Here is a 6,000-nt window from a genome sequence, read left to right as displayed (position 1 = left end):
TAAGAGGGTGGTGTGGTGCAGCAGCTGCGCCAGGAGGCCAGCGGAGGAGGGATGTGTGGCGGGGGGATGGAGGGAGGAGGGTCGGGCAGTTACTCTGAGTCCGCGCCTCTCTCTTGGCGCGGCGGCTGTGGGGGGTCCGGGGTCCGGGCGCTGTAACCCAAAACCTCCCGCCCGTGAGTGGAGCGGAGGCGGCGGGGGAAGAAGGAAGCGGCTCGGCTCGGCAGTCCCACACACACCAGGGGGGGAGCGCTCCGGTTTGTTCACTGGCGCTTATGGCAGCTACAGGCTGGGGAAGGGGGGGGTCTGTGCCTCCTTTGCGGGGCTCTCCCGGCCCCAGGTGGGTTCTCACTGCCCCCTGCTCCTGCGGCCTTCCTGGCCCCACCCCCCGGGACTTTGCCTCCTGCACCAGCCTTTGTGTGCGGCGGCGGGACAAGCCCGTGCCGGGAGGGAGGCTGGTTTTTAGGGCAGAGGAGCAGCCGAGCGCTGCATCTCTGATTGCAGAGCCGGGGGCCCAGCCAGCGGCTGCAGAGGGTTGCGGCGGGGCGGGAGTGCGCCCCCCCCCCCCGGCATCCCGATATTTTATCTTTGGCATCTGGTCACCCTACTCGCACCCCAAGGCACCAGCAATTGCCAACTGCTCACTGATGTTAAAGGGGGCTCTGCCGGTGCCCGTCACTCCCAACCCGCAGCCCCCTGCTGCTATCCCAGCCCTGGGCTCCCTCACCCCAGCTCTGTCAGTGCCCCTCTATCCTCACCTGCAGTCCCCTGCTAGCCTGGGCCTGGGCTCCCCCTTTCCTGCCACCAGCTCTGATGATGCCCTTTAATTCTTAATTCACCCCCCCCTTTATCCACCTCTGCCTCTAGCTTGAAGCTCAGCAACACACACACACACACACACACACAGCAGGTGTGATTCCATCCAGCAGGGGCCACCACAACACACTCCCCCTCATCAGTAGCAGCCTTCATTGGCCAACTGCTTCCCCCACCGCGGCTTTGCCATGTCTCCCTTGTGTTTCAGGATGTGCAAAGCACAGAGGCGGGGAAGGACCTGTTGAAGAAACTGGATACAGACAAGAATCAGCTCATCTCCTTCGAGGAATACTGGGAGCTGGTCGCCTTAATCTGCTACGCCATCCAGCGTTACAATTACAGCAAATAGTGACCGTTGAGCGGAGGCCATTGGGGAAACCGAGGCAGGCTCCTAAGTGGGCGACTCCCCCAAATCCTTCACCTCCAGAAGTTAAGGCAAACCTGTCCCCGTCCCCCACTTCCCTCCCCCCGCAGCCTCTAAACCCAGTTGCCCTAAAACTCTCCAGCTCTCTCAGAGACTGGAATCTGTCTGCCTACCCCCTCCTCCCACTGCGGGGATCCCCACCCCGCCCTGTGCTCCCCACATCTCCCACCTCTCCCACTGCAGGGATCCCCATTCCGCCCTGCGCTCCCCACATCTCCCACCTCTCCCACTGCTGGGATCCCCACCCTGCCCTGCGCTCCCCACATCACCCATCTCTCCCACTGCCGGGATCCCCACCCTGCCCTGCGCTCCCCACATCACCCATCTCTCCCACTGCCGGGATGCCCACCCTGACCTGCGCTCCCCACAACTCCCACCTCTCCCGCTACCGGGATCCCCACCCCACCCTGCGCTCCCCACATCTCCCTTCTCTCCCACTGCGGGGATCCCCACCCCGCCCTGCACTCCCCACATCGCCCACCTCTCCCACTGCTGGGATCCCCACCCTGCCCTGCGCTCCCCACATCTCTCACCTCTCCCACTGCTGGGATCCCCACTCCGCCCGGTGCTCCCCACATCTCCCACCTCATAGACTCATAGACGTTAAGGTCAGAAGGGACCATTATGATCATCTAGTCTGACCTCCCACATGATGCAGGCCACAAAAGCTGACCCACCCACTCCTGGAATAATGCCCCCCCCCTGACTCAGCTGTTGAAGTCCCCAAATCATGATTTAAAGACTTCAAGTCGCAGAGAATCCTCCAGCCAGCGACCCCTGCCCCATGCTGCGGAGGAAGGCGAAAAACCTCCAGGGCCTCTGCCAATCTACCCTGGAGGAAAATTCCTTCCCGACCCCAAATATGGCGATCAGCAGAACCCCGAGCATGTGGGCAAGATTCTCCAGCCAGACCCTCCGGAAAAAGTTCTCTGTAGTAACTTTTAATATCCCATCATTGACCATTGTTACTAATTTCCAGCGATGGCACGTTATTGACCTATTGACTAAAATCACGTTATCCCATCAAACCATCCCCTCCATAAACTTATCAAGCTTAATCTTAAAGCCAGAGAGGTCTTTCGCCCCCACTGTTTCCCTCGGAAGGCTATTCCAGAACTTCACCCCTCTGATGGTTAGAAACCTTCATCTAATTTCAAGCCTAAACTTCCTGACGGCCAGTTTATATCCATTTGTTCTCGTGTCCACATTAGTACTGAGCTGAAATAATTCCTCTCCCTCCTTGGTATTTATCCCTCTGATATATTTAAAGAGAGCAATCATATCCCCCCTCAGCCTTCTTTTGGTTAAGGTAAACAAACCGAGCTCCTTGAGTCTCCTTTCATACGACAGGTTTTCCATTCCTCGGATCATCCTAGTGGCCCTGGGAGGAAGGGGGAGAAGCCGCGCGCGCGCCGCGGCCACTCGGAGTCTCCCCCTCCCTCCCAGGTTTGAGAGCCTGGGAGGGAGGGGGAGCAGCGGCGCGCGAATCAGCTGTTTCACGCGCCGTGGCGCACGAGCGGCAGCAGCGGAGGTGAGCTAGGGCGGCCGGGGCACATTTTTAGGGGCGGCATTCTGGCGCCGGCCATGCCGCCCCTAAAAATGTGCCGCCCCAAGCACCAGCTTGTTTTGCTGGTGCCTAGAGCCGGCCCTGCTCCCCACGCCATCTGCCTGGCCCACTGTAACTTGGTAATGTTGCTTGAATAAAGAAACCAATTTGTCTCTTTTCATACTGCAGTCAGAAGACTTTTGACACACGAGGCTCGTTATTGTGCTGAGCTGGCAGAAGGCAGTGGGAGTGCTGGAGGGAATCAGACGTGTGTGTGTGTGTGTGTGTGTGTGTGTGTGTGTGTGTGTGTGTAGCCCGGGGTGGGCAAACTGTTTGGCCCGAGGGCCACATCTGGGAATAGAAATTGTATGGCGGGCAATGAACGCTCACAAAATTGGGGCTGGAGGTGCGCGGGGGTGAGGGCTCTGACAGGGGGTGTGGGCTCCAGGGTGGGGCCAGAAATGAGGAGTTCAGGGTGCGGAAGGGGGCTCTGTGCTGGAGTGGGGGAGCGGGGGCGGGGGGGTGAGGACTCTGGCTGGGGGTGCGGGCTCTGGGGTGGGGCTGGGGATGAGGAGTTTGGGGTGCAGGAGGGTGCTCTGGGCTGGGACCGAGGGGTTCGTAGGGAGGGAAGGGGATCAGGCTGGGCAGGGGGTTGGGGTGTGGGGAGACGCTCTGGGGTGCAGGCTCCCAGCGGCACTTACCTCAAGCAGCTCCCGGAAGCAGCGGCATGTCCCTTCTCCGGCTCTTACACGCAGGCACCGGCCATGCAGGTCCCATTGGTGTGCTGGAGGAGGCCACTGGAGCAGATAGTAGCAGGAGTGGGGCCATGCTGTGGCTTCTGGGAGTCGTGTGGTGCAGCCCTGACCCTGCACCTCGAGCTGTAGTTTGCCCACCCCTGGTTTATGGGTTTTTTCCAGCTCAATTGACACAGATATTACCTAGCATTGGTCCCTGGGGAACCCCACTAGAAACACCCCTATTAGACGACAATTCCCAGCAAAAATTACTTTGTGGGATCTATCAGCAAGCCAGTTTTTAAGCCATTGGATGTGGGCTGCATTGGTTTTCGCCTACGGCTAATTCTTGACTTGGGATGTCGTGCAGGGCTAAGTCAAATGCCATCCATATGTGATGCCAACTTTCCTTTGAGTGTACTATGTCAACACAGTAACCTTTATTTACCTAACCGGGGCGCTCATAAAAAAACGATACTGAGTTTCTCTGACATGACCTATTTGCCAAGAAACCAGGTTGAAGGGCAACTAACAGAAGGCGCGATTGTCTCTTTGTTCATTTCGCCTTAGGCCATGTGGGTATGTCTTGCTACGTGTTGCAACACATGACAGATTCCAGGCCAAATTCCCTGCTGGTGGCGAACAACCCTTGATTCAACGGAGTTCAAGCCACTTACATGAGGGCTTCACTTGGCCTTGACTTCCTAGGAAGAGACGTTCCCGCCTCTGTATCTCAGTCAGTCTGCGAGGTCAAGAGCGCCCAGCGGCAGCCCTCCCTGGGCTAGATCCACAGCTAGTGTCATTCGGACGTCGCTCCGTTGGGGCCCACGGAGCCAGAGCCCCGAGTGGTGCAACTGAGCTCCGCCCGGTCGCCCCAAGGGGCCATCTGGCACCGTTAACTTCCAGCCCAGAACATCTTCAGCTTTCACTGCCAAGAGACGGCGGGAGACCCATTTCCCCCGGGAACCTCACGACTCACTCAAAGTGGCACGTCAGCAGTCTGCAACGGCTCATCCGTGAGGGTACAATTTCCTCATGGATATTTTTAGTAAAAGTCGGGGACAGGTCACGGGCCATAAACAAAAATTCAGGGAAGCCATGACCTGTCCCTGACTTTTACTAAAAGCATCCCTGACAAAATGGGGAGGGAGGAGGGTCCAGCACCCTGCCCCATTGCATGCAACAGCTGGGAGCTGCGGCCCCCCTGCCCAGTGGCTGGGAGCTGGGGAGTCCCCCCACCTCCCATGGTGACTAGGAGCTGGAGGGGTGGCTTGCCGCTCGCAGCAGCTGACCAGCTGCCATGGTCCCCCCGCTGCCCACGGGGCTGGGAGATGGGAGGGGGGTCCCCCACCTTCTTCAGGGGCTGGGCAGCTTGGGGGGGGGGCATGTCACAGATTCATAGCTTTACTCATCTGACAGATGCTCAGCTGGTCCAAGGCCAGAGAGATCAATTTCTCCCCCAGGGAAGGCGAGAAGATGCATAATCCTATATGGGACTTGAACCTATATAATCAGGAATCCAGAGTCTGACGTGTACATCCAGACTGACCCTTCCAGAGTCCATGGAATCAGGGCTGGAGTCTGATCTCAGTGACCCCCAGTGTAAACCCAGAGTGACTCCACTTCAGCCAGCAGTGTGTACTTTCGAAGTATGCTAGCGTAAAGTGAAGTAAGTCCAGCAGCTTCACTAGATTTACACTTTGTAAACCCAGAGTAAGAGAGGTTGACTCAGTTCAATTACTCCAGGTTCCCACCGGCGTAACGGAGTAATAAACTGATGGATTTAGTTCAATGGATTTATTGGGATGTAATAGAGGAATAACTGCAGAAAGGCCAATAGGGTTACTCCAGGTTTACACTGGGGTGTAATTGAGGAGCCAGTCAAGGAACCACTTTGGATTTATGTTGGTGTGGCTGCAAAGTAACTCTGCTGACTGCACCAGTGTTCTACTGGTGCAAATCCAGAGTAACTCCAATTAGCCCAGTGGAATTATTCCAGGTATGCTCATGTCTCTGAGGAGTAAATTCATTAACTTCAATGGATTTACCTTGGTGTAAAGGGAGTAACTCCAGTGACATTCAATAGAGCTACTCTACATTTACACCAGGGAGTAACTTGGGAGGAAGTGCCAGTGACTATGATGGAATTACTCCAGTTTTAAACTCGTGTGTAACTTGGGGAGAAATGCCATTGACTTCACTGGAGCTACTCCGGGTTTACACCAGCGTGTAAATGGGAAGTAACACCAGTGCTTTCAGTGACGTTACCACAAGTTTAAACTGCTGTAACTGACGGGTAGCGATAATTACTTCAGTGTGGTTACTCCACATTTACACCAATGTGTAAGTGAAGAGTGAGACCAGATAATTCTCTTGATTTACACTGGGCTAAGTCAGTAGAAACTCCAGCAAATTCAATAGGGGTTACTCCAGGTTCACACCCGGGTGTAATTTAGGAGTAAATCCAAGCTCTGCAATGGATT

This window comes from Emys orbicularis, chromosome 13 (assembly GCF_028017835.1).
Source record: "Emys orbicularis isolate rEmyOrb1 chromosome 13, rEmyOrb1.hap1, whole genome shotgun sequence".
Lineage (NCBI taxonomy): Eukaryota > Metazoa > Chordata > Testudines > Emydidae > Emys > Emys orbicularis.
Note: the sequence above shows the minus strand (reverse complement) of the source record.